Source organism: Canis lupus, chromosome 36, assembly GCF_003254725.2.
Source record: "Canis lupus dingo isolate Sandy chromosome 36, ASM325472v2, whole genome shotgun sequence".
NCBI classification, from domain to species: Eukaryota; Metazoa; Chordata; class Mammalia; order Carnivora; family Canidae; genus Canis; species Canis lupus.
In genome coordinates, this window is record NC_064278.1 from 6,431,786 (window position 1) to 6,455,786 (window position 24,001).

The following is a 24,001-nucleotide window of genomic DNA, read 5'->3' on the forward strand; positions in this document are numbered from 1 at the left end:
TCCATGAAAACTCCAAGAAATATTTACTGAAAGCCTGGAGATTTCATGGCAGAAGGATTCATTCAGGGCACCAGCCCCTGGGGATGGCAAGGCTGCCAGGCGTGTGAGAGGACTGGTGGTGCCACACAGCAGCACTTCCCACATCGTGGGCATCATGATCGCCTGGGCTGTTTGTAGAGCATCAGGCTCCCGGGCTCTGTGCTCAGACCTACTGAAATAGAATTCCTGAGTTTGGGACCCGTGGATCTGCATTTTTTTTTTTTTTCCGGTCACACAGATGATTCTGAGACACATGGGCCTGGAAGACTGGGCTGTGTAATTTGAAGGGGAAGCCATGGCAGGGGCTAGGAAGGAAAACCTATAGATATTTGCTTTCATTTCAGCCAAAAGCTTGCCGGGAAGGGCATGGCAAGAGCCACAGTGGGTCCTGAGCAGCAGCAGGAGGACCAGGCAGTCAGGGCACATAGGAAACTGCAAGAGTCTGTGCTGAAGTAGACTGGGGCCAAGACAGGCAAGCATTCGGGGGGTTTAGTAGGGAATATAAAATAGGTGATGAACACAACATTCTGATATCGTGTGTGTATTGCAGATCATTGTTTACAAATCTGGCGGACTCCTACTCAAAACAATCCACTTGCACACTGAAGGAAAGCCTAGAGAGTGAGCTAGACCCCGAGGAATTGAAGCTTTGGCTGGGAATCCCTCCTGCAGTTCCGTTGGCTGGCAGAGGGCACGGTGCCCTGGTCAACAATGCCCTAGTCTGTATCAGTGGAAGAGAGGGATTCCCGTCAAGGAGCCCAGGATGCACTTACTAAAAGTAAGGTTATAGAATGGCATAGATGGGAGGCAGCCAAAATAAACCCTGCCCTCAACCAAAAAGCATGCAAACTAAAGAGAGGCAGCCTCACTAAGTGAATAGCCAGCAATCAGAGGCCCTCCAGTAAGCAGGATGGGGTGGGTGGTCAGGGGGCCAGAGAAAAGTCCAGAACTTCATAGGAATGGGGCAGAAAGAGACAGAGTTAGCTGGAGGGCAGGTACTCTGCAGTGAAAGGGAGACCTGTCATGTTATGCTGCTTATGAAAGATCCGGGGGCTGGCCTCTGCTCCCCTGCTACTGGCCCCTTCCCAGTCTGTGATGTTCCATTCTGTGAGCCCCCTCCGGGCAGGGGTGCCCTCTGCTTCTGCTTTGCTGCCCGCTGAGACATACTGTTCAACCCCCTTCTCCCCCCGCCCCCGCCCCAAGTTTCCATGGGAACTGTTAAATTGTCAAGGGTTCCACTCTCTGGTCTATTCCCCTCTGGGTCAACCTCGCTAGACTTAGGGGCCCCCATGGCTTAGGACAGCTACGCCAGCAGCACGGTTGGTTAAATAGGCCTTTGTGGATTGGCCTGGGAACCATACCACTATGTATAATAATTTTTTTCTATGGGGAAATTCTTTGAGTTCCAAACACCCCATTGACTGGTGACCTTTTAGAACACAACAGTCCTATCTGGGCTCCACAGTGGGGTGAGATCACTCGGAGTTGTCAGAGCCAAGCTGGGAACAGCAAACCGAGTCCAGGCCAGGCTGGGGTTAGATAGTGAGTTCAGAGTGGAGGGATTTCAAAGACAAGTAGAGATTTGAACTTCGAAGTATAGGGATGACTCTCAGATCAATCTTGCTGGGTTAGGGGTCGGGCGGGGAGAGGGTAGATGAGGTGACAAGCAAACCAGATGAGGGAAACCAGCATGAGTAAAATGTGCCATGGGGCTAGAGATGGAAGGTGGCGGTGCCTCTGTTATCACACCCCCACCCATGGGGCCTGAATGCTTTGAAGTGGGGAGCTTGGCTGCTGTTCCTTCACTGAGCAAATAAAGTACAGTCCCAAGGGATCTGGGGGCAGAGAGGGCTTATCAAGAGCAATGGTCTTGGGTCGTTGCTAGTTTCTGTCAGTACCATTTCCTGCCCCCCCCCTCCCCCCATCCCTCAGGCTCATCACCCAGATTCCTGGCGGCTGCCCTTTTCTATCCCGGATCCTCTCTCTGTCTTCCCCTTCACAAAGAATCTCCTCAGTGCAACAGCACCACCCTTCCAGCCTCTGCCACCAGACTCCGTGCGGGCCCCATGGTGCTGCTAGGCTGAGCTACAAGGTTGCACTTTGACTTCAGACCAACTCCTTTACTTCTGCAACGGATCTCATCACCTCCTGCCTATTTGCAAGCGGTCTCTCCCTCTCCACCATCGCCACCCACTGGAACATTAATTAAAATAGAAACATGTAGTGTCTTCCACTTAGAAACTAGCCATAGCTTGACTCCACGTTTCTCCCCAGCTTCCACCCCATTTCTCTGCCCTATTATAGCAAACTCTGCAAAAGAGTTGATCTTCTCAGTTGTTTTCTAATTCTCCTCTCATTTTCTCTCACCTCCTTTCAGGTACAGCTTCATCGAGATATAATTCCTATATTATAAAATTCCCTCACTTAAAGCAAAAATCACTCAGTGATTTTTAGTGTATTCATAGAGTTGTCAACCATCAACTGATTGGTCAATTGATTGTGGAATCAATTTGAGAATATTTTCATCACTCCAAGAAGAAATTCTATATCCATCCGTTTCTACCCATTTTCCTCAATTCACTTCCAGGCCGTAAGCAATCCCTAACCTACTTTCTATCCCTATAGTTTTGTGTATTGTAGACATTTCATATAACTAGAATCACATGATTTGTGGTCTTTCGGAAAAGGCCTCTTTCACTTAGCATATTTTTATTTATTTATTTATTTATTTATTTATTTATTTATTTATTCACTTAGCATATTTTTAAAGCTCATCTATATTGAAGCATATATCAGTACTTCATTTCTTCTTATGGCCGAATAATATTCCATTGTATAGATACACCACATTTTCTTTATCCATTTGCCAGTTAATGAACATGTGGTTTGTTTCTGCTTTGTGGCTTTTATGAATAATGTCGCTATGAACACTCCTAACCAGGTTTTTGTGTGAGCATAAGTTTTAATTTTAATTTCTTTTTCACTTCTCAAGGTTTTGTGTGGATAAATAATTTACATACCTAGCAATGGAATTGCTGGGTCAGATGATAAATCTATATGTTTAAGATTTTGAGTAACTGCCAGACTTTTCCAAAGTGGCTGCACCATTTTACATTCCCATGAACAATGCACAAGGTTCCAGTTTCAGCGGTTCTAGTCAAAACTTGTTTGTAATCTGTTTTTTCATTATAGCTCTCCTAGTGCGTAGGAAGTGGTGTTGATTTACATTTCCCTGATGGCTAATGATTTTGAGCATCCATCCATGTGTTTATTGGTCATTTGTATATTTAATTTTGGGAAGTGTTTATTCATATGCTTTGCCCAGTTTTTAATTGGGCTGTCTTTTTCTTATCAAGTTGTAAGACTTCTCTGTATATCTTAGACACAAATTCTTTTTTTTTTTTGACACAAATTCTTCATCAGATACATGATTGCCAAGTATTTGCTTCCATACTGTGAGTTGTCTTTTCACTTTCTTAAATGATGTTTTCTGGAGCACAAAAGTTTTTAATTTTGATGAAATCCAATTTATCTCTATTTTCTTTTGTTGTATACTTTTGGTGTCATATCCAAAAAAAGCTATTCCTTGATGCAATGCAATCAGATTTATTCCTATGCTGCTTCTTAGAATTTTATAATCTTTGATCCATTTAGTTTTTCACTTATTTTGAATTAATTTTTGTATATGGGGTGAGACAGAGGCCCAACTTTATTCTTTTGCATAAAGATCCTATATATAGTGGAGAAAACTATAATGTTGAATAAAAGTGGTGAGATCAAGACACCCTTATACTGTTCCTGATCCTAGGGAAAGAGCTTTCAGCCTTTCACCACTATGTATCATATTAACTGTGGGCTTTTTGTAAATGTCTTTCATTTGATTGAGGAATTTCCCTCTATGCCGTTTGTTGAATGTTTTTAATATGAAGGGGATATTGAATTTTGTCAAGTGCTTTTTCTGCATCTATTGAGATAATCATATGGTTTTTATTTTTTATCTACTGCTATGATGGTGTGCAACATTAATTGATTATCAAATGTTAAACTAAACTTACATTGATGTGATAAATCTCATTTGGTCATGGTGTACAGTCATTTTTATGTGTTGCTGGACTCAGTTTGCTAGTATGGTTTTTGAGGATTTTTGTGTCTATATTTATAAGAGGTCTGTATTTTTCTTTTTCTGTGTTATCTTTGATTTTGAAAGAAAGTCTCATGGAATGAGTTAGGAAGTGTATATTCTTCGATTTCTTGGCAGGGTTTGTGAAAGATTCACATTCATTCTTTTTTAAGTGTTTGGTAAAGTTTGGGCCTGGACTTAATTATTTGTGTTTTTTGACTACTAAAATCACTTTTTTTACTTGTTAGAGGTCTGTTCAGATTTTCTTCTTCTTGCGTTTTATTCATTTATGTCTCATTAGGAATTTGACTATCTTATTTATCTAATTCATTGGCATATAGTTGTTCATAGTAATTCCCATAGTTCTTTTTATTTCTCTAAGACTGGTAGTACTAATCATTCTTTTGTCCCTGATTATACTAATTTGAACCTTTTCTCTTTTTGCTTGGTCAGTCTAGAGAATGTGCCAGTTTTGTCCTTTTTAAGGAACCAACTTTTGCTATAATTGATTCTTTTCCTGTTCTTTATTTCACTCTGCTCTAATTCTTATTATTTCTTTCTTATTGCTTGGTTGGGGTTTAGTTTGCTCTTGCTTTCTACCCCCACAGTGTTTAAAAGTAGAAGGTTAAGTTGTTGCTTTGAAATCTTTCTTCTTTTAAAAGGTAGGCACTTACATGGGTGCCTGAGTGGCTCAGTCAGTTAAGCTTCTGACTCTTGATTTCAGTTCAGGTCATGATCTCAGGGTGGTGAGATCAAGCTTAGAATTGGGCTCCACCCTCACTGGGGAGTCTGTTTTTCTCCTTTTCCCTCTTCCTCCACCCCTACCTCTCTACTTTCGCACTCCCCCCACCCTACCCGTCCGTACTGCTCATTCTCTCTCTCAAATAAACAAATATGTCTTAAAAAAAAAAAAAGTAGGCACTTTACATGGATAGATTTCCTCTAAGCTCTGTTTTATCTGCATCTCATAAGTTTTGGTATGTAATATTTTCATTCAGCTCAGAGTATTTTCTGTGTGATTCCCTATGGAATTTCCTTTGTGATTTTTTTCCTTTGACCTATCGATTATTTAGCACTGGATTATTTAATTTCCACATATTTGTGAATTTTCCAAATTTGTTATTGATTTTTAATTTCATTCCAGAGTGCTCTGAGAAAAAGCATTAAAGCATTAAAAAGGATTAAAATATTATAAAGGAATTTTAATCTTTTTAAATGTTGATGCTGCTTTATAGCCTACCATAGAAAGTTCTACGTGCACCTGAGAAAGTATATATCACTATTGTTGGATATAGTGTACTACAGATACCTATTGAATTTAGTTGGTTTATAGTGCTATTCAAGTGTTCTGTTTCCTTGTTGATCTTACGTCTAGTTGTTCTACCCATTACTTAAATAGGGACATTGAAATCTCCAGCTATTATTGTTGAATTATCTATTTCTACCTTTAGTTGTGTCAATTCTTGCCTCATATATTTTGGATGCTCTCTTTGGTGTGTATGTTTGTAATTGTATCTTTCAAATGATTTGACCTTTTTAAAAAAATTAAAATATTCCTCTTTATATATAGCAATGCTGTTTTGTTTTTTGTTTTTTAGATTTTATTTATTTATTTATGAGAGACAGAGAGAGAGAGAGAGAGAGAGAGAGGAGAGAGAGGCAGAAACACAGGCAGAGAGAAGAGAAGGCTCCATGCAAGGAGCCCGATGCGGGACTCGATCCCAGGTTCCCAGGATTAGACCCCGGGCTGAAGGCGGCACTAAACCACTGAGCCACCCAGGCTGCCCAGCAATGCTGTATTTTAAGTCCATCTTTTCCTGATATTAATTGTCAGCTTTATTTCTTTTTTTAAGTAAACTCTGTACTCAATGTGGGGTTTAAATTCATAACCCCAAGATCAAGAGTCACATGCTCTACTCACTGAGCCAGCCAGGCATCCCTAATATTGCCAGCTTTCTAATGATTGTTGTGTGCATGTTATATCTATTTCTGTCCTTTTACTTTCAACCCACTTATGTTTATTTTTTTATTTGAAAATATTTATTTTTTTCCAAAATGTTTATTTAAATTCTAGTTAGTTAACATATAGGATAATATTGGTTTCAGGAACACAATTTAGTGATTCATTACTTACATATATCACCAGTGCTTATCACAAGTGCCCTCCTTAATACCCATCATTGATTGAGCCCATTCCCCACCCACCTCCCTTCATCATCTATCAGTTTGTTCTCTATCCCTAAGAGTCTCCTCTAGTTTGCTTCTCTCTCTCTTTTCTCCCCCCTTCCCATACATTCATCTGTTTTGTTTCCTAATTCCACATTTGAGTGATATCCAGTGGTAATTGTCTTTCTCTGACTGACTTATTTTGCTTATTAGAATACACTATTGTTCTATCCATATCATTGTAAATGGCAACATTTCATTTTTTTTTAAGATTGTATTTATTTATTCATGAGAGACACAGAAAGAGGCAGAGGCACAGACACAAGCAGAGGAAGAAGCAGGCTCCTAGCATGGTGCCCGATGTGGGACTCAATCCTGAGTCTCTAGGATCACGCCCTGGGCTGAAGGTGGCGCTAAACCACTGAGCCCACCCGGGCTGCCCAAAATTTCATTCTTTTTGATGGCTGAGTAATATTCCATTGATTATATATACCACATCTTCTTTATCCATTCATCAGTCGATGGACACTTGGGCTCTTTGCATACTTTGGCTATCTAATGTGTGCCTCTGGAAGATAACATAAACTGGAGCTTTTTGGTTTTTTTAAATCAAGGCTTACAATCTCCACTTTTTGATTGGACTATTTGATCCATTCACATTTAATATTATTACTGGTATAAGTAGACTTATATCTGTCATTTTAATTATTATTTTTTATATGTCTCATATCTTTTTTTGTCTTATTCTTCCTTTTCTACCTTCTTTTGTATTAAGTAGTTTCCAGTGTAGCATTTTAATTCTTTTAGCTATTTCTCATATATATATATGTATATGTATATATATATATTTAGTTATAATATTTAGCTATTTTCTCAGTGGTTGTTCTAAAGTTTACCATATGTATCTTAACACTCCCATTCTCTCTTTAACCTACTCTAAGAGGTTTTGCATGCCCATTCTATCACTGAAAATGCTCATCAAAGAAACATATTTTTAAAACCTATAATAAATTTTCATCTTACTCAACTAGCATCTGATCCAGTTGAAACTTAAATACCTCTCCACTTTCTGCATTGTAACTGCTCTAATATAAGCCAAAATATTCCTTTATCTGGAATCCTGTAATCATTTTCTTCCACTATTTCCTCCCACAGTATATTCACAGAGCAGCTAGGGTGATGTTTTTTAAAAAGTCAGGTAATGTACCTTCTATATTGAACACTAACTGGCATGGCAGGCTAGTTCTTGGTGGGAGGCCTCTGATACTCCCCATGTATGCTTCTTTGTAAGTTGCTTGAGTGTCTTTATAACATGGCATATAGTTTTCTCCAGAATGATTGACTCAAGAGAGAGGGGAAGCACAAGCTGTCTTTTTTATGACCTAGTCTCAGAAGTCACGCAGCATCCTCTTATCACATTCTATTTATTAGAATCAAGTCCCTAAATCTGGCCTGCATTTCACAGGAGAAGAATTAGACTTCTCTTTTTGAAGGGAGAGGTATTACAGAATTTACAGACAAATATAAAATCACCACAATTTGTTCCTCATATTCTTTTCTCCTTTCTTTACCCTCTTCCTTGTGTACTCAACCACAGCCATGTTTGTGTTAACTATTCTTAAAACAGGACAGGGATGTTGCTACTTCAGGTCATGCACATTTGCTGGTCATTCCACCTTAAAGAGTTTCCCTCCAGACAGCCACATGACTCATTTACTCACCCTTTATATCCCTGCTCATCATGGAGGGCTTTCCTGACCATTGTAGCTAAAATAGCATTTTTTTCTCCTTCTACCTCTCTCTCTATCTGCTTTATTTTGCCTTGGTTTTTTTCAGAGTTCATATACATTCGTATATACCTACTCTTCCTGCTCTTAAATATAAACTCCCTGAAAGTCCGGACTTGGTGTTTTTCATTCATTCCTCTAAACTCATTGCCTTGAACATTTGCCAGATACATTGTAGATACTTGATACATATTTTTTCATTGAATGAACACATTGAATTACTCTGTTCATAATTATCTTGGTGGACATATTTACCACATGATAGGTACATGTGGGAATATTTGAGGGAATCACATTTTCAGTAAAGTAATTGAGAAGAAAAGATTGTATAGGTGGCTTTGCTAACAACTTTTTTCTTGAATTTGGTCAGTATCTCTTTTTATATACTTACATGGCATTTTATCCAAAATTATAGTCATAGGCCTTCAAATAAGTTATCAGAAAGTTAATTCTCAAACTTCCAAAAGGCTTTTGGGATTGATATTAAATTGTAGCATTTCACCAAAGCATATATTATATAATCATTAAAAGCATTATACGGGGCAGCTTTGGTGGCGCAGCAGTTTAGAGCCACCTGCAGCCTGGGGTGTGATCCTGGAGACCCAGGTTTGAGTCCCACATCGGGCTTCCTGCGTGGAGCCTGCTTCTTCCTCTGCCTGTGTCTCTGCCTCTCTCTTCGCTCTCTCTGAATGAATAAATAAATAAATCTTTAAAAAAAAAAAAGCATTATACTTAAAAATTTTTTCTTTCCACAAGCTCCCTTAATGAGCAGTCGACAATAAATGATGCTTTGATAGATAAGATAAAGTGAATAAACTCCCAAATTTTAAAAATGTATAGATGTATGTCAGTTAGAAACATTTTCATCTTAGTTAGAAACATTTTCATTTCATTCCAATTTCTGGGATCAAATCAAATCAATAACTTTTTGGTATTATTTTGTTTTTTTCATCTAAATTATGTATTGAGTAAAAAAATGTAAATTTGATATCCTTGGTATTTGCCTCTCTGGAAGCATTACCATTCTGCTTCTTTTAGGAAAACTTTGTGCTTAGCCTCAATGACTACTCCTTAGACATTAGTATTCTCTAACCATTTTAAAGAAGTTTTAAAAATCACTCTATGATATTAAGCACTAACATTTTTTGGTCTTTCTTAGGGCTTGAGTGAGATCTTGTATCTTAGAACAGCTTTCTGTATCTTGGCCTTTTTCTATTTCAAATGAATTATATTTTTGGTCAATAAAAATTTGTGTCAATTTAAACATTCTTTTGAAATAAACATATTAGCCTATATGGTCTTCATTTTCTTACTCTTTGCTAGCCAAAACTGAAAGAAAATGTGATAGCCCTCTTAACAGAGTTGTAAAGAACACTGTAATGCTAACCATGCATTATCAAGTTAGAGGATGAAATGTATGTATGGTGTGTGTGTGTACATAAATATAAATAGGTATCTCCCCAATGGTTTCAAGGACATTTGCTGCTGTATTTGGTTACAAGTAACAAGAAGCATAAAACAAAAAGGGTGTATTATTGTGTGGATATTCAGGAACATCTCACAGACCCTGAAGTGTAAGAAGAGATAAGAAACAAAAAAATTGGAAATGGATTGGAAAATTAGGAAGTCTTTTCATCTCTAACCTTTGCTTCTCTCAGGAGATGTGTCTTATTCTTCTCTTTCCGTAGAATAGTTTTAGCTGTTACTCTAACATGGTGGATGGAATATGGGTGACCCAGAGTTCCTGAGTTACAGCATCTCCATCCACCAGACCGGCCTGGAATTCCTTAATCGCAATTCCACGTCCTCAAGAGAGCGAATCTGATTGGTTAGGAGTCTGCTTTTTAGCCAATCAGCTCTGCCCAGTTGTGTGCAGTGAAGACAGGCCTTCGGGGAACCCCCAGTCAGTGAACTGGAACCCCAGTCAGTGAACAGGGCAGGCATTTTCTAGAGAAAAGGGGGTAGGCAGCAATCCAACTACTCCTGCTTTTCTTTAAGTTTTCTTTTTAAAAATTGAGAAGTGGTCCTATATATAATGATACCATGAAATTAATTTTAAAATTAAGCACTTGCCCTAAGCAAGCAGATTATTATGCAGGCTAATATTGATTGAAGGCTCTCTTTCTGCCCATTCAATCATCAAATGTCACTGATTTAAAATCAAACTCAGTTTATTGTATACTCCCCTGTGTGACTGCTTCCTAGTGCTAGCTGATGTTTGTGGAGTTTGGCCCATGTGCTGAGCATATAGCTCTCTGCAAGACACTTAACATCACATTTAGTCTTCATAATTTCTTATGAATATAAAACTGGGGCTCGAAGCAGTTAAATATCTTATCTAAAGATACAATCCTAGGTCATGGGTTGGAATTCTAACTCTTGTTACTATCTTTGATCTCTTATTTACAATTAGTAAGGGATAAAACAATAAGCTAAATGGTACCATGAGGCACATCCAGAACACGGGACATTATATAGGACAGCTAGTCTAGTCTCTTTAACAAAGGGATGTCATTTAAAAAAAGAAAAAAAAGAGAGTGCCTCATTAAAAGGATCTGATGAGACATAGGGGAAAAAATGCAGTATGTTGCCCTGGATTGAATATTTATTTAAGTAAATCAACTTTAAAAAAATTGTAAAACACATTGTTGGGTCATTGGGGAAATTTGAGTATGTTTCCAGAATTAGACAAGAAAAAATTTACTGAAATACTTGTCTGAAAAAGCAGACTTTAGAGCTAGGTATGATCTTATTTTGATGAAAATAAATATGTGCATTTAGAATGGGATCTGGAAGTATTTGCTTTAAGGTGTTATAGTGCTGATTTCTAAGCAGTAGAAATATGATATTTGAATTTTTCATATGTGCTTCTCTGTATTTGAATTTTTTTCACATCACACATGTACTACTTATGCATTAATAAAATGTGATTAAAAAAAAAAAAGAGTGCAAGCACTGGATTTAGAATGTCTTGGTTCTGGTCCTGGCGCTGGTACTAATTTAATACTGTGACCTTGGGCACATTATTTACTTCTGTAAGCCTTGCTTTTCTTTTCTTTTTTTTATAATAAATTTATTTTTTATTGGTGTTCAATTTGCCAACATACAGAATAACACCCAGTGCTCATCCCATCAAGTGCCCCCCTCAGTGCCCGTCACCCATTCACCCCCACCCCCCGCCCTCCTCCCCTTCCACCACCCCTAGTTGATTCCCCAGAGTTAGAGTCTTTAGTTTCTGTCTCCCTTTCTGATATTTCCCACACATTTCTTCTCCCTTCCCTTATATTCCCTTTCACTATTATTTATATTCCCCAAATGAATGAGAACATACACTGTTTGTCCTTCTCCGATTGACTTACTTCACTCAGCATAATACCCTCCAGTTCCATCCACGTTGAAGCAAATGGTGGGTATTTGTCATTTCTAATAGCTGAGTAATATTCCATTGTATACATTAACCACATCTTCTTTATCCATTCATCTTTCGATGGACACCGAGGCTCCTTCCACAGTTTGGCTATTGTGGACATTGCTGCTAGAAACATCGGGGTGCAGGTGTCCCGGCGTTTCATTGCATCTGTATCTTTGGGGTAAATCCCCAACAGTGCAATTGCTGGGTCGTAGGGCAGGTCTATTTTTAACTCTTTGAGGAACCTCCACACAGTTTTCCAGAGTGGCTGCACCAGGTCACATTCCCACCAACAGTGTAAGAGGGTTCCCTTTTCTCCACATCCTCTCCAACATTTGTGGTTTCCTGCCTTGTTAATTTTCCCCATTCTCACTGGTGTGAGGTGGTATCTCATTGTAGTTTTGATTTGTATTTCCCTGATGGCAAGTGATGCAGAGCATTTTCTCATGTGCATGTTGGCCATGTCTATGTCTTCCTCTGTGAGATTTCTCTTCATGTCTTTTGCCCATTTCATGATTGGATTGTTTGTTTCTTTGGTGTTGAGTTTAAGAAGTTCTTTATAGATCTTGAAACTAGCCCTTTATCTGATACGTCATTTGCAAATATCCTCTCCCATTCTGTAGGTTGTCTTTGAGTTTTGTTGACTGTATCCTTTGCTGTGCAAAAGCTTCTTATCTTGATGAAGTCCCAATAGTTCATTTTTGCTTTTGTTTCTTTTGCCTTCGTGGATGTATCTTGCAAGAAGTTACTGTGGCTGAGTTCAAAAAGGGTGTTGCCTGTGTTCTTCTCTAGGATTTTGATGGAATCTTGTCTCACATTTAGATCTTTCATCCATTTTGAGTTTATCTTTGTGTATGGTGCAAGAGAGTGGTCTAGTTTCATTCTTCTGCATGTGGATGTCCAATTTTCCCAGCACCATTTATTGAAGAGACTGTCTTTCTTCCAATGGATAGTCTTTCCTCCTTTGTCGAATATTAGTTGACCATAAAGTTCAGGGTCCACTTCTGGGTTCTCTATTCTGTTCCACTGATCTATGTGTCTGTTTTTGTGCCAGTACCACACTGTCTTGATGACCACAGCTTTGTAGTACAACCTGAAATCTGGCATTGTGATGCCCCCAGATATGGTTTTCTTTTTTAAAATTCCCCTGGCTATTTGGGATCTTTTCTGATTCCACACAAATCTTAAAATAATTTTCTAACTCTCTGAAGAAAGTCCATGGTATTTTGATAGGGATTGCATTAAAAGTGTACATTGCCCTGGGTAACATCGACATTTTCACAATATTAATTCTGCCAATCCATGAGCATGGAATATTTTTCCATCTCTTTGTGTCTTCCTCAATTTTTTTCAGAAGTGTTCTATATGTTTTTAGGGTATAGATCCTTTACCTCTTTGGTTAGGTTTATTCCTAGGTATCTTATGCTTTTGGGTGCAATTGTAAATGGGATTGACTCCTTAATTTCTCTTTCTTCAGTCTCATTGTTAGTGTATAGAAATGCCACTGATTTCTGGGCATTGATTTTGTATCCTGCCATGCTGCCAAATTGCTGTATGAGTTCTAGCCATCTTGGGGTGGAGGCTTTTGTGTTTTCTATGTAGAGTATCATGTCATTGGCGAAGAGGGAGAGTTTGACTTCTTTGCCAATTTGAATGCCTTTAATGTCTTTTTGTTGTCTGATTGTTGAGGCTAGGACTTCCAGTACTATGTTGAATAGCAGTGGTGAGAGTGGACATCCCTGTCTTGTTCTTGATCTTAGGGGAAAGGCTCCCAGTGCTTCCCCATTGAGAATGATATTTTCTGTGAAGCCTTGCTTTTCTTAAGCCTGAATGGGCACTGATCTTGGGATACCTTCATACAGTTACTGTGAGGATCAGAGCGATGACAAATGGAAAGTGAATAACACAAAGTCCATTACCTAGTCACGGCCTAAAAAATGTTAATTGTTATTACTATGTGCAAGTGTCACCAACAAACATTTGAATATAACCTTTATCTAAGAAAATAAGAGATCAATACCAGAGTCTGGCTCTGTGCTGGGTGCAGAGCCTGCTTAAGATTTGGTTTCTCTCTCTCTCTCTCTCTCCCTTTCCCTCTGCCCTTCCACCCTCTTCCCTGTTCACACACTCTCTCAGTCTAAAAGAAAGAAAGAAAGAAAGAAAGAAAGAAAGAAAGAAAGAAAGAAAGAAAGAAAAGAGAAAGAAAGAAATCATGGCTTTGGGGCATATCGAAGCATATTATAGAGTGAGACGTCCATGAATGGGTCTCCTTAGCTTAATATGCTAAGGGCCTTTCTTTATGGCCTAACTGCATATCAAATAAGTGGCCTGAACCAAAGCACACTCTGTTCCTAATGGTCTGTGGGATTCAGACACATGCCAATGCATGTAAAGCATCTGATGAACTCGGGGGTTTATCCAAAGCATGCTTCTCTTCAGTACCCTTAATCATCCTTCTAAGGTTTAAATTTCACAAAAAGGAATTTAACCATGACAAGGGCACTACTACTTACTATTTATATTACAGAGCTGCACCATCTGTCTTACAACCACAATTTTGTAAATTGTTTTTGATGACATATTGTAGGATTGCCCTGTATATGTAGTTCATGATGAAACCCTTCAGTGAGTCCTCTTTGGTTCAATCGAAATCAACATATTAATGACTTAAAGCAGAAAGGCAGCATCCACACTCTGCTTGATGAATTAGGGATGCAGATTGCAAATTTCATGAGGTGAAGGTTTGTTTCCATTAGACTGACATCCAGAATCTGCGTTATTATTTTAGATCACCTTGAGTCAGGTAATCTTAATTGTCCACATGCCAGTGAAGGCCTTCAGGAGTCAAATCAAGTTCAGAGGAATTATTATTAGTTCCACATCTTACCCTTCACTCTCTTCTTCCCGTAAGATGTCCTGGTAAACATCAACAAAATATAATTCGATTATATGTAGGAATAAATGTAAGATGGATCTACTAATGGTTAAAAAACGGTGGTGAAGAAATTTTGTCTGTCAGTCAATTAATCATATCAATATCTTAACAAGACAACAAAAGACTAGAAGAAGTGGGGATACTTCAACCTTAAAGAAGAAATGGAAAAAAAAAAAAAAAAAAAAAAAAAAAAAAAAAAAAAAAAGAAGAAATGGGGCAGTGGTCTTCTGTATTTGTTTAATTAACACCAGTTGCCCTAACAGTTAAACCCCGAAATCCCAATAATTTAACCCAATACAAACTTACTTCTTGCTCCTGTCACAGTCCATTGAAGGGTTCCCTGGTCAGCAACCTTCCATAGGTTTAATCAAGGATCCAGGCTCCTTCTATGTTACATGGTCCTCACAATGATTTAATATCTACTTTGGTCTGGAGGAAGCTTCTATCATGTTCTGTGGGGAAGAAATAGACATGAACTAATGAAGGGGGATGGGAAATATGGCCTGTGGACGGGAAGTCATTGAACAGCCACACTATAGAAAGGGAACACAAATGTGGGAGGTCAGTTAAACATCTTTGCTTCCTTTTCCTTCTCTGCTACCTTTTAGTAGCAGATGCCTCCCGTGTGGAGGTGGTAGTGATGGTAAAGCCTTTTGTGGCACGTCAGTAATACAGTTTCAGAAGGCCCAGTTAACGATATGGTTATTGACATCACCAAGCATTACCCAATCCAATAAACATTTGTTAAGAATCTAGTATGTGCCAGATTCTACTGGGTACTAAGGAAGAGAAAGATGAATGGACTTGGTCTGAAGGAAAAGTGAGGAGACAGATACACGCATAATTAACATTAATTGAAAGTGAGATAAAAGTACCACAACTTGAAGTATAAATCAAAAGGGTTAGTAAATGCCAACCAGGAAGACATTAAATCTTGAATAGTGAGCAGAGAAACCTGATCTCCATGCAAGATGCTGTTGTTTTACTTAAGACCTACTCCCAACTCAGGTAGAGATTGTTGAAATAATACGAAGATCACAAAAAATGAAAACACACTCCAGGCTCAGGAGGAAGGGGGCCTTCAGCAGTTGAATGATGGCAGAGGCCCTCTGATTCCTTTTCTTTCTGCTTTTCTTCATCCCTCTCTGTTTCTGCTAGCTTCCACTTTCACTTGGCCTTGTAGTGTTGCTAGCCTTAGCCTGATAGAACTTTTTGGGTCTAGTGTTCAGTATCATTCTATGCAGTCCCTATATTTTGTAAAGGCCTGATGGGCAGCTAATCAGCGATAGGCTGGCCTTGGGTCAGCCATTGTTGAGGAAGCATGAGTGTGCAAAAAGGTGGGATCACATGGCTGTTGAGCTGCCCCTTGCAGGAATTGTGATAGGGGCAAGCAGATTAACTGCCTAGTACAGGAGGCAATGTGTAATTCAACATTAAAAGACATACTGAATTTCAAATGGAGGGTGAAGGCTAGAGGACATTTTTGACTTGGGCAGGGTATGAACAAAGGCAAGAAAGAAGTCTAGTCCAAGTATATTTGGGGAAGAATTAGGTGGTGTCTGGAGTGATAGGAGTATAGACAAAAGGTAAAAAGCATAATGCTCTCATGGGTGATATGAGTATTCAGCAGGATTTCTTCATGGGTAACTTGTCATCTAGCATCTTAATGGTCACAAAAAGACTCTTGGTATGGTACGGTTCACTGTAAGAGAAGGAAGCGTAGTAGAGTAAAAAGAAAAGTATCTCAAGCTTTCAAATCAGGCAGATCTGGGTTCAAGTCCTGACTCTGCCATTTTCTAGCTGTATGTCTTGGGCAGGTTACTTAACTACTCTAAACCTCAGTTTTCTGGGCAATGTGATTTACTGTTGGCCAGTGCTCCGAGGTATGGCATAATGACTGGAGGAGGTGTGGATAGGCTATGTGTCCATTAATCTGTCAGGCCAGTGGCATAGTCACTATGGAGTTATTGGAATGTCATCCTATTCTTAGGTTTGTGGTAAGAATTAAATGGCGTAACATTTGTAAAATGCTTAGCAAAGTGCTTGGCACATAGCATATAGTCATTACACATTAGTTTTTGTAGTTTTTTTCTTTCTTCTATTTCTCTCTGAAAATTTTAAATCTTCAATATGATGATGATAGCTTGAATTGGAGAGTCTTTGAACTGGCTAGTTGTATGAAGACTATCTAAGATACCTCAGCAGCATCCCCTTTCCTTTCCTCCCCCTTCCTACCCCCTCCAACCCAGCACATATAGGTAAGGAAACTCCTCACTGCTATATCAGAGGGATTAATCTTTTCAATAATGACTCATGCCCAAGGTTATGGATGTAAATTCTACAGTTGCCCAGTCATCACTCCTGAATCTTTTAATACCTCAACTACATACCGAGTTTTTAGAACTTGGTTGTATTATCTTATTTTAGTGATTCCTTACTTTTGCAGTTGACAGAGGACAAACTCATGGATAGACTTTAGATAGGCTCACATCATTATGATAATAAGCTGTCAAGGGGGAAACGAAGTCATCAGGAACATCTGGTGTTACCTTCAGAAGAAGCTACTAATATTAATTTCAGTCAAGAAAGAGAAAATGGAATCTGTGATAGGCCCAGGCTACAAATAAAGCAAGAATGTGGTCCTAGATTTACTCAATTTTGTAGATTAAAAGGAATCCAGTAATTTTGAATTTCTGAGCATGAGTATACTATTTGGAGTGTAAAACAAAACAAAAAAATTCATAGGCTTTTGAATTCTGTGGCTGTAACCCTCACGGTTTGCAGTGAGAAGTGATCCTGGTAATTCCTGGGGCCCCTATTATTGTGGGGGGGGGGTGATTAACAGTATTACATAGAAAGTATCATATTGTCTCCTTTTTTAAAACCCAAGAGGTTTGAATATTCTTATTGCTACAGCTTGAAGAAGAATGCTGTTCTTGTACAGAGAATACTGATTCACAACAGTGTTTAGCAAGAACAAGATATAAAATTTGAAAGATAATGCAAAAAACATAAGCCCCCTTTCTTGCACTTGGGACCCTCTCTAAGGCCTTTGAGCAGAGATGAGTGGAGTAAGAGAACCAAGTTCAAGGTCAGTAAGCTGCAGGCCTGTGGACTCCTTGGTGTTCTACAAGAACCCAGCTTCTTCCCACTCCCTCTTTCTGTTCCACCTACATTTTCATAAATCTCTATTGAAGTGAGAGCACTTATTATGCTCCTTGCCCCAGGCACAGAGCTCTCAGGGTGACAAGGAGCTGCAACATTACTCTGTCATTCTCAAGAACTGACTAGACCATCAGACTAGTACATGTCAGAAAATGTAGAATGAGGGCAACGCAGAGGTCTAACAAGGATGCCAACTGGACCAGAATTAAACTCTCTGGTTAAGATTATCATGAGTTCCATAGTGAGGCAGAACTGGAGACTGATTCCAGAATCACTCTTTCTTACAGTGTAGTGTATACAAGTGTGTGAAGTAAACGGAATGGAATTCTCATTACTGACTGTGGTTTTGTTGTTTTTAGTAAGTCCCTCAGTTTTCTTCATCCTAAGATAAGATTTAAAACCCTAATTGTTTATTTGTGATTCCTGAGTTGTTGTATGTACCTGACCTTGTAATTCAATGTTTGGATGCCCGGAGTGAGCCAAACCAAGCGAGACATCGACAGACTGACGAATTTGCAGGACTTATTTCAACACTAGTATGTGACTAGTACATTAAGAAGATCAATAATCACTATTTTCTTGTTTTTGACACTTCATCTCACGATGTTGGGGTTGGGCATAGTCAGGTGCAAGTGCAAGAAAGTGGAGCCACTAACTGCCTAATATTTAAGAACTGTGTCGTCCATAAAGCACAACTACACAAAAATTGATTGCAAAGCCCTTGCTCTTGAGAAGTGCCATGATTACCACTAAAGGTGCCTCTAAAATTTGTGTTGATTGTAATTCTCTTTTAGCTTCTCTTCTAGAAAGGAACCAAACCCTATAATTATGTCCCTCTAAAGAAGTTTATTACTAATCTATTTTCTGATCTTTATTACTGCAAACTTGTCTGTAAATCTGCAAGGAATATCGTCAAATATCTTTACCCTCAGGCCTTTCTCTCCAAAGATTCCAAATCTTGTTATGCCACCTCCACTGGAAATTTTAGTGTTAGAAGACTTCCCTGATCCATGTGCTCATGCAGATCAAACTGTGATTAACTGTGTGGAATCCCACGTAGCAAATCTTAAAATAGACATGGAGGAGATAGAAAACCATTCCGGGGAATTCAAGTCAGTCAACATGATTTATCATTCATAAACGATCCCTTTTATGGTAACCTGAGAGTTATTCTGGAAAATAATTATTATCTTTTTTTTTTAAGCCCCAATACTCACAACACATTCAGGAATTATTTGTGTGGAGGCAGAAGCTTTAGCTCTTGATGGTGAATTCTGATTTTTATATCACTCATTGTAAGGAAGAATGGGATAAATTGATTGGCAGATATGCCAAAGGCATGTGTTTTTCAACACAAAAGTGAGCATGGACTCCTGATATTTGATTGATTATTGATCATTGCATAACAGGAATTTGAATGATCATTCAAATTTGGGGGAGTTTGATGATGGTATCCTGTGTTTCGAAACAACTAGCATTTTGAATTATGTAATCCCAGGCCTCTGCATAAAAGAAAAAAAAAACAGTGTTATTTGCAACATACAGATGACAAAACTATCTGGTAAAATCTTTGCACTTACTTCAGGAGGCCCTACGGAGTGATAAATGTAGGATCCCTACTAGGGTTTTGGTAGTTGTTGGTGGGGACTGGGAAGGACAGCCCTGCCCGTTGTGGAGCAGTGTTGCTCAACCCTAAGTGAAGGACCAGGATCTCTGCTGTAAGTAGTAGCAGGAGCAGCGGCCATAAGAACCATTGTGAAATTAAGAGAGAGACAGGCCTTTCCCTGTTCTGAAGCGTTACATAAGCGCCTTGGATTCCATAATGCTCAAAGGAGAGGCTTCTAAAATATGCCACCCCGCCCTGATGAGGGAAACTTGGTGTTAGAATTAATTTAATTTAAAGATCAACACATTTTTGGAATGCTTCTTGTTCCCAAGTATTATCGGGTGAATCCTATACTCTTTACACAAGATAACAATTTCTTTTTTAGAGAAGTTACACAATCTCTCTTTGTAGGCTCGGTATCAGAGCATTCTCTTATTTTTAGTTGTAGGATTTGTGCTGCAGAGTTCTTTATGGATAAAAACATCATTACTTCGTAGACTTCTATTTTTACAATTCACAAACACACTTCCATTAATTCTTACTTCAGTTTTCCAACTTTGTTGGCTTTTTCTTTGGACTTCCTTTTCAAAGCTGGCTTTAAACAGACCAAATTTTTGTGTTAATCTCTGTCTATTGTTCAGTAACGGGGATCATTAATTCACTAATAGCATTGGAGAGGTGCTAAAGTTTTTCAAAACTGCAGATTGACCTAATTAATGTCTTTTCTGAATTGTGCTAATTCCCCCATTAACCACTCTGGGGCCTCTTAAAACTCCCCAGTCTCTGCTGCCATCTATTCAGAAGTGTTGTGCACTTAGAACAGGTTGTGATTGCCTTGATTATTTGTAAAATAGCAGTGTTTTTAAAATGTTTGCAAAAGTGTTTTCCTTCTTGTCATTTATTGCTTGGGTTATTCACTTATAACTCTCACTTTTACTTTGCCAACTTTTAATTGTCTTCCATTATGCTTTCCTGTACTCACCCAGGTCTGCCTACCACCGCCACCCAGCAGCTACTATTACTCAGTGATTGACAGTGAAGAGGATTAAGCATAGGCCTAGATCAGAAATATTCTCAGAATGACACTGATTAAAGATAATTATTTCGCAGAAAGAAGAGACTAGAGATTAGTGCCAGAATCATTGTATAGCTTTCATTGTTCATTATCGGGGACCATGTGTAGTAAGCCGTATGTACGGACAAGTTGTTTTGTCATTTCTGTGCCATATGTTCCTGGAACTATAGCTACCTGTGGATCTTGAGATGGGGGTGCTGAGATTAATACTTGAGTGATGAGGATGTGAGCATTAAGTAAGCAGCCTTTTGGCAGAATGAGGACTTAAAGCCCATTGTTGTCCGTGTGGCTTCTGTGCTACACAAGTACATAGATAACACAAACTGCTCTTTCTTATTTTATTTTCTAACATCGTGCTTAGTCACAAAATGTGATTTCATTTTCACATGCCAGACTTTCTCACCTGTGTGTCAATCAATTCTGTATTGGCAGCTAAGGACTGAATAAAAAAGTGGAAGGAAACATAAACCTCGTCTAAGAAAAATGCACATGTCCATTTGATGATTTGTTTGATAAATAGTCTAGATTTGGAGATGATTGTTGGTTCCTCAACATTTTTTCTCATCTCTGTCCTCTTTGTTTTTCAGAGTGCTGTATTAACCGTGTTTCTGATGTTTTGACATCTGGTGCCTTGCTGACCCTGGAGAGACCATGCCTCCGGGGCCAGCCAGTTCCTGCAGACAGTGAACAGCTGGCCTGTAAGTGAGCCTTTCATACACAAACCAAGTCCGGAGCCCACAGGCCCAGCTACCCACCTGGGACGGTATTCCTCTATCCTAGTCATCCCAGGGCCAGGTACTGAAATCCCAGAACCTGCTGAAATTATTCAAACTAGCCAATCCTAAACCTGTTTAACCTGTCTCACCGGTTACTTCCTATAGAAACAACAATAAAGGCTCTTGTCCACATTTTCCCCTTGCTTCCTCTGCCTCCTGATGGGCCTGTGCTTCCCTGTGTGCCCCCTGAGGTGTAGCAGGGCCTGTAAGTATAGTAAGTATCTTTTTAAAAAGATTTTATTTATTTATTTTAGAGAAAGAAAGAGAGTGCAAGTGGGGGGCGGGGAGGGGCAGAGGGAGGAGAGAGAGAATCCCAAGCAAACTCTGTGCTGTGTGTGGAGCCCGATGCAGGCTCGATCCCAAGATCCTGAGATCAAAACCTGAGCTGAAATCAATAGTTGGACACTTAACTGGCTGAGCCACTTAGATGCTCCAAAGACTGTCTTTTTAATGGTGGCATCCTCTGATCTGCTGGCCTCATTAGAGCTGAATACGGATAAAACTTCCATTTTACAACAGGTACCTATTATCTTAAAAAATAATAGTGGATTTAATCACATTAATTTTCATGATCTAATTCCTTCCCTTTCTGCCCTCTACCTGCTAGCATGCGTTGGAGGACAGACATTTTGTTTCTTTGGTGTACTGATGGATTCTAAGGGTGTCGAACGGTGACTGGGCTGGAGTACATGCTCAGTAAATGTTAAATTGAACTAACTACTTATTTGATTTCTTTTCTTTTTTTTTAAGATTTTTTTTACCTATTCATGAGAGACAAAGACAGGGAGAGAGGGAGAGAGAGAGAGAGAGAGAGAGTGAGAGAGAGGCAGAGACATAGGCAGAGGGAGAAGCAGGTTCCTTGCAGGAGCCCCATGTGGAACTCAATCCCAGGACCCCAGGATCACAGTCTGAACTGAAGGCAGATGCTCAACCACTGAGCCACTCAGGCGTCCCTTGATTTCTTTTCTTATCTTTTCTCCAGAGCTGCTTTGCAGAGACTAGCCAAGTTGTGCCTATTGCAAGGATCAAGCAAAGAAGAAATTCTGGAGATCCCTGAGTGGCTCAGCAGTTTAGCGCCTGCCTTTGGCCCAGAGCATGATCCTGGAGTCCGGGGATCAAGTCCCACATCCCGCTCCCTGCATGGAGCCTGCTTCTCCCTCTGCCTGTGTCTCCTCCTCTGTGTGTGTGTGTGTCTCTCATGAATAAATAAATAAATAAATAAATAAATAAATAAATAAATAAAATCTTAAAAAAAAAGAAGAAGAAATTCTGTATTGTATTGTGTTTTTGACATACACAGAAGAAGCAAACATAAAATCCCAAAGGGTGTCTTCCATTCAGTTTCAGTTCGCAGTACAGTAGCTGCCCTTGCCTGTGTGTACTGTCTGCACACAAGCCTGAATTTTGGCCCTGACAACAGGCTGGCTGAGGGATCCTGAATAAGACCTATCACTTCTCAGGCTCTTTGGTGTACTTGTAAACTGAGGGGATGGACTAGATAAGCAAACGTTTACCACGATAAATAACTTTTTCTTTTTTTTAAGATTTTATTTATTTATTCATGAGAGATACAGAGAGGGAGGCAGAGACATAGGCAGAGGGAGAAGCAGGCTCCATGCAGGGAGCCCAACATGGGACTCCATCCCAGGACCCCAGGCTCACAATCTGAGCCAAAGGCAGACACTCAACCACTGAGCCACCAGGTGCCTACTAAATAATTTTTTATGAATTTTTCCCTTTAGCAATAGAAAGTCAGTAAGTATTGTCCTCTTTATTTTAAAGATGAAAACTTGGGGCTGAGAGAAATGACATACATTTCCCAATGCCAGACGGTTCATAAATGAGAAATAAAGATTTAAATCCTTTAGAGTTAGTCTGTGCCCCTAGACTTATGTTCTTTCCCTCTCAAATTTTTAAAAAGTATGATATGCTTAGAAAAGTATGCAGATCGCATATGGATAGCAATAAATGATCACAAAATGATGTTGTGTGAAACTATAACTCTTGTCAAGAAATAGAAAAATCCCAGAAGTACTCCCTCTGTTGCAGTCCCAGTCAATCGCTTTTCCTTCCACCATCCCCAAAGGTACACCACATCCCGAATTCTAAAATCACAGTTTAGTTTTGCCTGTTTTTGAGGCAAATATAAATGTAAAGGATTTCCTAGTTACATTTGTTTGTCTGGCTCTTTGGCCCAACATAATGTTTATAAAATTTACTGGTTGTATTGTATGTAAGTGCAGTTTGTCATCTGACATCCTCTTATACAAATATTCTGTAAAATATTTATTCATTGTACTATTGATGAACATTTGGGTTGTTTGTAGTTTGGAGCTATTATGACTAATACCACTCTGAACTTCTCGCACGTAATTTTGGTGTACACGTGCATGCAATTCATTCGAGTACATACCTAGGAGTGAAATTTCTATATCCGAACGTATCCTCATCTTTCCTACCAGCAGTATTCACCTCTTTACCACATTGGTACCATCAGCCTTTTTCCATTTTGTCTTCTACTGGACAGTTGTTTTTAATTAGACCTGAGTTTGTGTTTTCCTGATGACTAATGAGATGAAGTATTTTTTCTTATATTTCTTAGTCATTGAATATCTTCTTTTTGAAGTATGTCAAGTCTCTTCCCCATTTTTCTTTTGAGTTGTCTATGTTTTTCTTATTGACTTGTAGAATTCTTTGTAAACTTTGGATATATTTGGTTTTGTGTATTTTGAGTCTGTTTTCCCACTGCAATAACGTTGCTCTATCACTTGGTTGGTAACATCAATACTGGAACTAATTTTGGTGCTCCAGTGTTGGGTAGACATAAGTTGGCTCAGTATTTATCTTTTTTGGTGTCATTACTAGGCATATTAAACTTCCCAGAGTAAATGTGGGTTGATTTCCTCAGCATTTTTTTTTTCTT

At 39.0% G+C, this 24,001-nt stretch overlaps 1 long non-coding RNA gene across 1 annotated transcript; it reads left to right on the plus strand.

Annotated features, from left to right (window-relative positions):
• Positions 1-2,422: 2,422 nt before the first annotated feature.
• LOC112674690 (uncharacterized) lies at positions 2,423-22,264 on the plus strand. The gene is made up of 3 exons (XR_004803539.2): positions 2,423-2,629; positions 20,890-21,292; positions 22,061-22,264. It is a non-coding gene; the product is annotated as an uncharacterized LOC112674690 (long non-coding RNA).
• Positions 22,265-24,001: the final 1,737 nt, after the last annotated feature.